Source organism: Ambystoma mexicanum, chromosome 7q (genome assembly GCF_040938575.1).
Source record: "Ambystoma mexicanum isolate Mex_15411 chromosome 7q, UKY_AmexF1_1, whole genome shotgun sequence".
NCBI classification, from domain to species: Eukaryota; Metazoa; Chordata; class Amphibia; order Caudata; family Ambystomatidae; genus Ambystoma; species Ambystoma mexicanum.
Window position 1 is genome coordinate 879,722,132 of NC_090941.1, and position 13,172 is coordinate 879,735,303.

A 13,172-nucleotide genomic window follows, 5' to 3' on the forward strand; every position below is an offset into this window, starting at 1 on the left:
AGAAAAGAGGTTAACCATACTTTTCTCAGTAAGAACTTTTGGAACTGTTCACTCTTAGAATTACAGTTATCAAGCAACTCTTTACAAGTAAGTAACTTTTAAACACTTATTTTCTTTTCTAGCCTGAAGTCTCAATCCCTTGAAAGTCGCTCCCTTATTCTTGGAGCATGAGTTTTCTCAGTGGCTGAAGGGTGGTCACTAGGACTAGTGACCAACAGGCAGTGTCAGAATAGGTTCTTTAGCAGCAAAAGTCAGAGTTCCTTGGGTAAACTGGGCAAACAGGTGAGGACATTCCTTCTAGGGTTAGAAGAGGGTCCAGGGGCTTTGCAGAAGACATCCCCGCAGGTTTATAGCAGTGGGTCTGGGTGCACTGGATGAGAGGTCTCCCCATCACAGAAAACAACCCTCAGCTACACAGAAATCTGTAGCATGGTACATCTTATGCTACAATGATGTGGAATCTACAGGGATTCTGGAAGGAGAATGTGGAGGTGGAGTGTGGACACGGAGAAGACAGTTGGAGAGACTGAAGCATCTCCCTTCAGAGACTCCTTCCATATCCCCTTTTAATATATATATATATTCAGTATACTTAAATTCCTTAATAAATCTCCAATGATATATTTATATTTTATTCCTGTTGTATCATTCCTGCTACATTTGGCGATGAGGAAGTTTGGAACACCAGTCACCTGGCTGGAGTGAAGAGACTGAAGTCGGCAGGTGAGCTTGAAAGAACCCTGGCCTCATGCATAATTAAGAAACTTTGGCAAGTTGATCCGCAACGAGCAAGTCATTATATATGTATATAGATGCTCAGTTGGACTCACGATTCCAGTTTGGGGCACGCGCGAGCATCTCGAGCAGCGCATCAAATGTAAACACTGCCCCGAGCCGTTTGCAAGCTCACAGTGCAAAGTTAGCGCCTTAGAAGAAAGGACCTGCGATGTTGTGACGCACGTTAAACACAGACGGCCATTTTGAATAGGTTAACGAAGCGGTTGCAGCTACAGCGTTTGTAGTGACAAGGCTCAGACTTCATCGATAGATTGTATGCATCGCATAATCAGAAATTGAAAATAAGTGAATTTTATTTATAACAACAGCGCTTGTGGCAGCACTTATATTAGGCTATATATAAAAAAAAGAATTATCCGGTTGAGGATTGAATGATCCGCTCCTGCTCCTACTCGTCGCAGTACCAGTACAGTAGAGAGCAATAATAGACAACAACAGTTATAGAACAGTGTGATATGTAAGGAGCTACGCACCAAACAAACAAAGCGTTGTGCTATATGTGGGAATAAAAGAGTCATACAGTGCTATTACTAGGAGGTCCTTAGCAGTCATTGGTGACAGAGGAGCAGGTGACTAAGCTCTAGCTGGCAATATGACAATGCACACTGTCCCACCACCTGCTATGTTTCTACTGGAGGCTGGAGAGCCTAATTTACCATGGAAGAGATGGTTGAAGTCGTTTGAGCACTATGCTTCAGTAGTTTGCAGAACAAACTACAGTGTGGAGAGAAAGAAACCATTATTGCTTCACTGTTTGGGTCCAGCAGGACAGGAAAAGTATGAGGACTTGCCAAACTTGCCTGATGATGATGAGGGGGATATGAATGAATACGAAAAGTGTATTGCAAAATTGAATAAACATTATGAAAAGAAACTGAGTACAATCTTGGAAAAGTATAAGTTTGGCAAGAGGTCGCAAGAAAGTGGAGAGAGTGTGGAGCAATTCATAACTGTCCTGAGGAAACTGGCAAAGAATTGCAAATTTGGACTGCAATTGGATGAAAGACTCAGAGACCAATTCATGTTGGAGAGTAATAGTGCTAAAATCAGGGAGAGACTATGGGCTGAAGATGATCCTGATTTGGATACGGTACTAGACATAGCCAAAGAGGTTGAACATATGGAGATTGTGTCAAAACACTAGAAGAAAGGGTGAAAAGTACTACTGTAAAGTTGGAAAGTCCTATTAATGCAATTCAAGGGCCAAAAGTTGACAATTTAAATAATCAAAATGCTGTGGTGAGACGGAAAGAGAAACCTAGAATACAGGGCACGTAAAAATACAGTAGTGATATGAGAAGCAGAGGATTTGCACGTGGTTATGGGAGTTACAACAGAGGACGTTTCACGAGTAATAGACGCCCTCAAATGAGTCAGAGAGGTAGAGGAAGAATCAGGACGTGCTTTAGGTGTGACAGTCCCATGCACTGGACTGACAGTCCTGCGTGTCCAGCTTTCCATATTATGTGCAAGAACTGTAATGGCAAGGGCCATATGGCCAAATGCTGTAGAGGTGATAAGGCAAGCATGAACTAGATTGGTAGTGCAGACGAATATGTAGAGGAGGAATGTGTATTTGCTGTCAGCGACACAGTGAATGGCATGGAACTGGAGAGTCCAAAGACTATCATTATGATAAATGATACCTCAGTAAGAATGATGACTGATTCGGGAGCGAAATATATGTTGTTGCCTGAAAAGATCTGGAAGAAAATTGGTCCCAGATGGCTTAATGAATCAGACATTAATCCAAGTGCTTATGGAGGTGTGAAGATAGACATTGTTTGATGGTTTGAGGGGAAGTCGGCCTTCAAAGATAGAGTTGCAAAAGGGAAAGTTTATGTATCAAGAAGAGGAGCAACGCCTCTACTCAGCTGGACGCATCAGGCATGGCTGAAAGTTAGATTGGATGCTAGTGCTGAGGAGTCTGTCTATATGATTGAATCCAATGAGATGTCTACAGAGGCAGTGAAGAAACTGGAAGAACAGGGTATAATCGAAAAGATTGATGCTTCAGAGTGGATATCACCCTTAGTTGTGGTGAGGAAGAGCTCTGGAAAGGTGAGAGTATGTGTCGACCTCCGAGAACTGAACAATTGCATCATCCCTGAGAGACATCCTCTTCCCAACATCCATGAGTTGTTATCAACGATGGGACCAGCAAAGGTGTTTCGACTCTTGATCTCACTTCAGCATATCATCAGATTTGTCTGCACAAGGATTCAAGACATTTGACAGCGTTCATAACCCCAGAGGGTTTGTATCAATATAAGAGGATGCCGTTCGGTCTTATATCGGCAGCTTCTGTGTTTCAGAAGACCATGCATCACATTTTTGATGGTGATAAGGGCATTATTTTTTTTCAAGATGATATTCTTATATTTGCCAGAGATCAAGTAGAGCATGATAGAATTCTGGATGGAGCATTAAGGAAATTGCATAAAATGGGCATGACATTGAGCAGAGCGAAATCAAAGATCTATAGGAAGCAAATTGAATATTTAGGCCATGTTATATCAGAGCAGGGAATTACACCCAAGCCGGACGTGATTTCTGCAATTAATGATATGGCTACACCTGGCAACAAAGAAGAATTGAGAACATTCCTGGGAATGGCTGAGTATTACTCTAAATATGTTAGAAAGTCTACTGATCACACGGCTGTATTGAGGGATCTCACCAGGATGAATGGCAAATATGAGTGGAATGAAAATTGCGAGAAGGAATTCAATTACATAAAGAGTGCTCTGACAACTGCACCGGCACTGAAGAATTTTATAAGGGGACAGCGAACGGTAATCACTACGGATGCCAGTAATGTGGGCCTAGGTGCGGTGTTGGCGCAACTGCATAATGGAGAGGAGAAGATAATTGCGTTCGCTTCGAGGCTGTTAAAAGGAGCAGAAAAGTCGTATGCGACTAATGAAAAGGAGGCTATAGCCATTGTGTGGGCAGTCGACAAGTTCAGGAGTTTTGTCTGGGGAATGCAATTTGAGGTAAACACAGACCACAAACCACTTGTAGAACTATTCATGAACAAAGGACTGGACAAAGTATCGGCTAGGATACGGAGATGGGTCCATAGAATGCAGGAGTTCAATGTAGTGGTCAAGTATATTCCAGGAGTGAGGAATTATGCTGCAGATTGTTTATCTAGACTTACGAATACTCAAGAGGACAATGGAAGTGATGGTGAAGAGAATGAACAGATATATGTGTGTTACAGGACACAGCTGTGGCTAAGGAAGAATGGTTTGAAGGAATGAGTAAAGATGCAAAGTTGCAGTTTATGATGGAGAATATAAACAGAAAACATGTTCCTCTCAATAAGATCAAGGAGGCAGATGTGCAAGGACTGTGGATTGTCAGGGATGAGTTGAGTGTACAAGACGGATATTTGCTTAGAGGAGATATATTAATTCCACCTGAAGATCTAAGAAAGAAAATAATCGATCTGGGTCATGAAGGTCACCAAGGCATTTCCAAGACCAAATGCAGGATAAGAAATACATACTGGTGGCCGGGATGTGATGCAGAAATCGAGAGGGTCATAAGAAACTGTATCCTTTGTAATAAGTCTGATAAGGGTTGTGTGAGTAGTGAGTACCCAATGGTTATGACTGATGTGCCGAGCAGACCATGGTTGAAAGTTGGAATTGATATAATGGGTCCCATATGGATTGAAGGCAGTCAAACATTTTGCGTGGTTATGATTGACATTTTAACTAGATGGGCTGAAGTAAAAATGATGCCTAGTGTCACAACTAAAAACATTATCAATTTCATGGAAGAGGTATGTGGTAGGGAAGGATATCCAGGAGTTATCCTATCTGATAATGGACCTCAATTTGTCTCGAAAGAGATGGAAGATTATTTAGAAAAGAGATTGATTAAGCATATGACCAGTGCGGTTTATCACCCACAAACCAATGAGATAGTTGAAAGGTACAACAGGGTTCTCAAAGATGCCATTAGATGGGCATGGGCCAATGGAATGGGCTGGAAAGAAGCAGTCAGAAATGTCATTGTGGCACACAGATTTACTTCGCACAGTTCTACAGGTATATCACCATTTGAATTGAGCAGAGGTAGAAAAGCAACCACCAAGCTTTGTCCTGGATGGATGGATGAAGTGATAAATATGGGAGCTGGAACTAGTAATGCTGTAGATATGATTAAGCAGAGACAATTCAGGAATAAAGCATGGTGTGACAAGAAAAGATTTAGGTGTAATGAAACACTGGAAGTAGGGTGTTTTGTGAGAGTGAAGCTCCCAGAAGGTTTGAGAGTGAGAGGCAATAAGTGGTCTGATCCCATTCAAGTTATTGAGGTGTTTAAACATGCGGTAAGAACAAGTGATGAAGGGTATGGAATAATGGAAGAGTTATGGGAGTGAATGGTAAGGTTGATGGTGGAAGTGTAGACAAAAGTGATGTTGGTGACAATAGAGAGAACCAGGAATTTTCCTTACCAATGAACTCCATACATGCACCGAATGTAACACAGTTGCCGGTGTCAAGGTTCGGGAGAAGATACCAAAGACCGAAGTACTTAATGGACTATGGAGAGTGAAGATTTGTTTAGAAAGAAAAGGGATGTGTAGCATGGTACATCTTATGCTACACTGATGTGGAATCTACAGGGATTCTGGAAGGAGAATGTGGAGGTGTAGTGTGGACACGGAGAAGACAGTTGGAGAGACTGAAGCATCTCCCTTCAGAGACTCCTTCTATATCCCCTTTTAATATATATATATTCAGTATACTTAAATTCCTTAATAAATCTCCAATGTTATATTTATATTTCATTCCTGCTGTATCATTCCTGCTACAAAATCTTAACAGGCTTAAGGTCAGTACATACCAAAGCCAACACAGTACCTCAGCATTGAAGAAGATTTTGCAGCAGGAGGACTTCAGGGTATGCAGCCAAATTCCCGGTCAGTGGATTCCTTGTCGTGGTTACTGACCACAAGACCTCAGAGGGAACTTTGCAGCAGGGATCGATGAAGAAGGCTCTAGGCAAGGTTTGCCGTGTGGCTGAATGTGGTTCTGTGGATTTTGCGCCTTTTCAAGGAGTACAGAAGAAAACAGAAAATCGTGGTTGAATTCTCGTCTTTTTAAAGGATCAGCACTCGGGAGAGGGGACTTTTCAGACTCCATTCTGGGTCAGAGTCGTCGATTTCAGAGTCCCCAGTTTGATTGGAAGGAAGGGCTGCAGCAGGCACCGGTTACACAGCAGGCTCTCCGGTCGCTGGAAATCGTTTCAGCCAAGTTTCCTTCACATTCCTCTTCGGTTTTGGTTCCAGTGGTCGACTTTTTTTTTGCTTTTAGGTACGCAGTATTTTCAGAAATTACAGCCCATCCTCTGTATTATCTCCCCGCATTTTACAAGAAGGGGCAGGTCTGGTTGTCCAATCAGTACAGCCAGCCCCCCACTGGGATTTGTCCCCATTCAAGCAAGGCGTAAAACAAAGGGTTGTGGAGTTTTGGACTCTTCATCACTTCCTGCTCTCACAGACAGACTGGAGCCTGGGGGGGGAGTCCAGGGGACTCCTGCCGAAGATAAAAATCACACAAAGGAATGTCCCACCCTGGATGTCAGGGTAAGGAACAAGAAACGATAAGGAACACTAAAATGGCGAAAAAAGAAGACAGGGGCCAGTTTGGTAAAATGGACACTCTTAGGCCCCTTTACTGCAGCTGTGAACAGAGCCCGCGGTAAAGGTGCACCAAATTAATCCAAGCTATCACTGCACCAGCCATTGAAGGTAAGCTTGTCACTGTAACAGAATTGTTACAGTTTTAGTGTGAAAGGGGATACATTGTATCTCCCCAGCACTCCACATAAGGTGGGGTGTGCTGGTTTCACAGAATAAAATGTAAATGTAAAAGGGATCCAAAGATCCTTTCTACCCTTGGGAACTGTAGTTCACTCAAGTTTAGCACAAGAAAGTTAAAAGGGAAGACTCTAAGGAGAGTCTTAAAAATGACACCCATAAAAAGAGTTAAAGATTATGTTAGTGTGGAAAAAGGTTCCCACTCACTGAGGTATTATGGAAAAATATATCCCACTAATAAAGCAAAAAGTTCTGGGATTGACCCAGGTCAGGAAGATTTACCAGTTCTGTGCAAATCGTACCTAACAGTGACATTTGGTACTGGGCCATCAGGTCCCAGGGGTCACAGGAACATATGGTGGTTACGCCTTTACATGAAGGTTCTGGTTGGCTTTTTTTAATGTTAATGTTGTGGGGGATGGTTTTGTTTACTAGATGGCTCAATTTACTCACGAGCAAGAAGCTGACAGATACTCACAAGTTGATGGGGTGGCGCAAAGAGGTCTCTGAGCTTCCCAATAGAAAGCGAGGGATGGATATAGAGGGACTTAGAACTAATGGATGAGTTGTTAATGATCTTCTCTTGGAATGGTAGAGGATTAAATAGTTATGTTAAGAGGGTGAGAGTAGCAGAATACTTGTGCTGAAAAGGAATCCAGATAGCTCTACTACAGGAGACGCACTTTACTGCCGAGGAACAGGCTCAGGTTTTACGCAAGTGAGGAGGGAAAGGATTTGGGTCTGCTTACTCTAATTATGCAAGGGGAGTCCTGGTCTTGATGACCCCCACAGTGCCCTTTCTAAAAGTGGGGGTGCATACAGACCTTAAAGGAGGAAATTTGCTAGTGCATGGGGTTCTAAATAAAAAAGGAGGTCTGCCTAATCAATACCTATGCCCCTAACCACAGTTCAGCATCCTTTTTTCTCTCTCTGTATGCAATACGGACCACTTTTAGATGGATGGATCTGGGGGTGAGACTTCAACTTTGCACTGGATCCACAGCTGGGTCGGCGAGACAGCAAGTACAGGCTACCACCCCCACCCCCCAACCAGGGTGATGCGGACACTGCTACCGGATCTAGAATTACAGGATATTCGGGGGTAGCTCAAAGGACCCAAGAAGGAATTTTCAATCTACTCTAGCATGCATAATGTATATATGCGAATATACTACTTCCTTACAGTAGTGGATCACTTGGGGGAGTTTGTGGAAGCCTTGTACGAGGGGCCAACACTCTCAGACCATTCACCCTTGGTGGTTATGTGGGTACTCAACAATCAACTGGCCCCCATACTCACATGGAGATTGCGGGTGGAGAAACTGGAGACCCTTTAGAGAGAAATTGTTACAACAGATAGAGGAATATTTCAACTTTAATAAGGGTGGTGTTCAAGGAAAAGGAATAGTGTGGAATTCCTTTAAAGTAGTGGTGAGAGGAGCAGACATAGCTAAAGCAGGTCGGTCTCAAGAGTACGAACTGGCAAAGTCATATCAGAGCCGTTTCTGTTAAAGAGGGGCATGAAACAGGGGTGTTCCCTATCCCCCATGCTGTATAGTCTAGCCCTAGAACCCCTAGCAATATTTCTAAGGAAGGAACACAAAGACAGGGCTTTGTGTGGATGGGGTGCATCATATAATATTGTTATATACAAAACATATGCTGCCATATATGCAAGACCCAGATGATAATTTGAAATCATACCTGGAGGAATTAGCCGTTAGCAGGTCAAAATCCCATATATTTCCACTATTTCCACTGGCGGGATGGGTCGCGGTAGAGAAGATGTGACTCCCATGCTTAGGACTACAGTGGAAGTTAATACTTTCAGATACGTTGGAGTACATATCTATCAAGTACACACACCAATACAATACACTGAGAACATAGATGAGTTTGGAAGACTCAATCAATCTGGGTGAAACTGCCCAAAACGGTGTTGGGCACGATGGCACTCCTGAAAATGGTTACTCCCCGTCACCTGTTATACTACTTTGTGAATATCCCACATCTTATACCAAGGTCCTTCTTTAAAAAGCTGACATCATTAATAGGGGTCTTCATATGGGGAATGGTTAGGCGAAGAGTGGCTCTGGAAGTCTTGTACAGGGAGTATGCAGAAGAGGGCGTGTGGCTCCCACATTTTGAGCTTTGCTACCTGGCAGGAGAGCTACAGCATATAGCAGGGTGGCTGGTAGGTTTTGAAATGGTTGAACACACACTGCTGAGTCCTAGAATAGCACCGTACCTACTGAAACAAGTGTTGTGGTTGAGGAAGTCTAGGATTAGGGAATTCAAGTCAGTTGCAGTTGGAAAGGAGGATATGACACAAAACCAGGGCCATATTGAAGCTTCGAGAACCATACTCTTCCCAGATACTGCTGGCAGCCATATACAGGGAGAATAGGGGAGACCTAGTTCAAAATCAGGTTGCACTGGGAAAGTAATGGCATAGTGACGATGGTGATTTGGTAAACTCCTAGAGTTTCAGGAGCTAGAAGAGGCATTTGGCATGCACAAGGAGCAGTCCATGACATACTCTGGATTAGTGCATGATATCAAGCAGAAATGGTTGCACTTCCAGAGAGTCTGAGGAGAATATAATATTAGGGCTGTTGTATGATGTGTCAGAGGGCGGGCATGAAGTGTTCAGATTGTACCAGCGACTGCTTGATGCAAAATCCAGAGATATTGCTAGAGGAAAGAGCGCATGAGTGGCAGAAATGGGTACAGAGCCTACAGAAGCAGAGTGGTCCAGGGCATTGCTGTACCCAAAAAAGGTTTCAAGAAATGCAAGACTAAAATGAACACAGTTTAATGTACTCCACAAAGCATATCTGATGCCACAGATCATGATTCCCGGGCTCAGAGAGGAAGGTGTGTCTGAGATGTGGAGTAGACAGGGTGGGAATGGGGCACATGTTTTGGTGCTGTCCAGTCATTCAGGTGTTCTGGGAAGAAATGGAAGTTAGACTGAGGAAAGAGGGAATAACAAGATACAAATGGACACCAGCAGCTTGCCTCCTTGGGGTGTTTGCACATCCAAAAAAGGCCACACCGGAAAACAGACTAGTGGACCTGGCCTGGGTGCTAGCGAAAAGGAGAATCGCCATGGCCTGCAAGTCACAGGACGGCCAAAACATAGATAGATGGTGGGAAGACCTAAAGCGCTAGTCTGTGGCAGAAGCTGCAGTATGGTAAAATGCACTTCATATGGGGAGGAGTGACAGTTTAGGTGTTATACCGACCTGGAATTCCATGATACATGCTCTGTTTAGCTCACCAGATAAAAGACCGCCCTGAGCTACCAGTGAGGCTCAATAAGGCGGCAGATAGATGGTTTTCAGAGATAGAAGCGATGGTATGGAACTCAACAGAGGGGAATCATTACAGGTAGATGGGAGACAATCTTGGACTTTCTTTTGGTTTTGAGCAGTGGTTACTGTTCTTGTTTGGTTAGGGTTTAGGGGGCATGTAGTAGGGAGGGAGGGGTAAGAGGGTCGGTCGGTTTGAAGAACATACTAGGTAACATGACATACTGTAATGTACAATAATGAGTGGAAAACCTAATAGAAACTTCTTTTTATCTCCAAAACCTGATTCTTGGTAAAGCTCATCGACCGCTCTGCATACTCTTAGCTCAATCTTTTTCTGGAATCCAACAACCTTCTAGACCCAAGTGTAATCACGCTTCCATCTGTGCCACAGAACAGAAACCACACTGATCTCGATCTGAAATGACCTCAAAGTCTCGGCAGACTCTGAAGGATGTGCAACGCTTGTTCTTCTTGGCATCTCTGCAGTGTTTGACACCATTAACAACACAATCCTACTTAACAGACTACACTCTCTAGGAATCCGAGATTCAGCACCCAAGTGGATTGTCTTGTTTCTCAACAACAGAAAGCAAATCACTTTCATCCCTCCTTTGCTCTTCACCACACTCCCAGTGAACACTGGCATAACCCAAGGAACTGCCTCTCACCTCTTCTCTTCAACCTTTACATGCCCCTCTGCCAGATATGATCTGCCCCCACAACCTCACCTGCTATAACTATGCCGACGACACACAAATCATCCTGAGAATTCCCAAATCCGATCCTCACCCTGACCTAGCAGCATGTCTAACAGAGAATTGGGGTCATTACGACCCTGGCATTTAGGGTTTAACGGCGTCGTAAAAGGTGTCGGCGCCGTTAAACCCTTAACGCCTGATTACGAGGTCCCTTTGTGGGACCCGACCTTAACGGCTGGTTTTACCAGCCGTTAAAGTAGGGTGCCGCAAAGGGACCTCGGTGCTAGTTACGGTACCGCAATTTGCGGTACCGTACTTAGCGCCTTCCCCAGTCCCATTGAGCCCTATGGGGCGAAAATGGGAATGGGGAAGGGCCATGGTGGAATGGGGAAATACCGCCCCGCCAACCTTGGAATGGGGCGGTATTTCCCCATTCCACCATGGCAGACTCGTTATACCACCGGCACCAACCATGGTGCTAATAGCACCATGGTTTAGCGCCGGGGTTGTAATGAGAGCCAATGACTTATGGGTGACAAATAACCACCTCCTTCTAAACCCAGATAAAACAGAGATCATGGTGTGTGGCAATACAGCTGTATTTCCGCAACCTTTTCCATGACCACCCTCCTTTGGCATTCCCTACCTACCCCCATTCACCCCCCCCCACCTCCACCTCAGTCAAAATCATCCTTGGCTGCGCAATGGACATGGACCTAATGCTGTCTCACTGCTTCAATAATATATCCAAATCCTGGCAGTATCACCTTAGGCTTCTGAGGCTCATCTTCCCTTACTTCACCTACCTTAATGGACCCTCTGCAATTATGTCCATTGTCATGTCCAGACTTGACTATGCAAACTCCATCTACCTGGGTGCACAGGCCTACCAACTTAACAATAACCAAAGAGTCCAAAATGGAGCTGCAAGACTCCTTCTTGCACTGGGACGAAGGGATCACATCTCACCTGCTCTCCATACCCTCCACTGGCTCCCAATTGGACGAAGGGCCTCATTTAAAAACCTGTGCATTACTCAACAATCGGTGCACAAAGCCGGCCCGATACCTTAAGGAAAAGAATATGCCTTACCTCCCAACCCGAACCCTAAGGTCAAGCATGGCCCTCCTCTAAGTGGTTCCCACCTACAATTCAGCCAGGATTGGGGGTCTGCCTCCTCAACCCTAAAACCAACACTGTGGAACTCACTGCCACCCCACAGTCAGCACAGCCAAGACTACATTTTGTATTATGCCTATGGAAATAATGGAAAATTGTATACTAGAGAAAAAGATAACAGGCAGAAACAATGTTGGTCCTTGATGACTATCCACTGTCCCCTTTCCAGGCAATGCATCATTAAAAGCCCCAAATGACACTTGAACACCGTCTTTGATGTCCTGGGTGTTACTTTTAGCAGTACATGGCAGTGGCGCAAGTTATAGTTGGATAGCTTAGCATAACTGGCAAATTGCTTGGGTTTTTTGATTTTACTGGTAACCATAACTTCCCTTTAACAATGTTTTCCCATTCAATTTCATAGGTTTTTATTAGTGCAACTTAACCATAACATCCCTCTGACAAAGTTATTTCACTAAATTTCATAGGTTATTTTAAGTGCACCCTAACAATAATGTCCCTTTAAACTAGTTTTTTCACTGAATTTCACAGGTTTTTGTTAGAGCAACGTATCCATAATGTCCCTTTAACAATGTTTTTCCATTCAATTTCATAGGTGATTGTTACTGCAACTTAACCAGGGACAACTTTTTTTCACTGGTTTTTATTATTACAACTTAACCATAACGTCCCTTTAAACAAGTTTCTTCACTGAATTTCAAAGGTTTTTATTAGTGCAATTTAACCATAACATCCCTTTAACAAAGTTTTTCATTGAATTTCATAGGTTTTTATTAGTGAAAATGTTTCATGATGTTACATCACTGTATATAAGTTATTCATAATTCCTCTTTAACATATATGAAAGAACTAATAACCTCCTTTGGCAAGCATATTTTTTGCAATGTATACTGATGTGTGTCGTTATCAACAGCGCATGCTGAGGATGCAAGTCATCGTTGAATTGCCTAGGGCATGAGGCTCGACCATGACCATGACCCCAACCAAACGACCCCTGTTATCCAACGCACGTTCCCTGCATCCTAGTTCAGTGTCCACCATACCCTCATAATGTAACCAATGGCCAGTGCTCATGGCTTGCCACAATAAGCAGATCAGAGTAGACATTTGTCTTTGCCGAGGGCCAGGCTGACTGCCCAGGCACCAAAATTATATCGCTCTTTTTTTGTACTTATATTTTGACACTTTCGAAAAAGTAAAGCACAGGAAAGATTTGCAAAAGCAGGTTTTCAGGTCCTTGATGATGCTCCTCGCGCAAGTTTGCTGCATTCCCGTCCAGCACTTTGGGCTACAGCCGCAGGCAGAATTTTTTTCACATTCAAACCTAGCGCTTCGGCCATGCCGCATGCCCTAATAAACAAATCAGAGTAGACATTTATC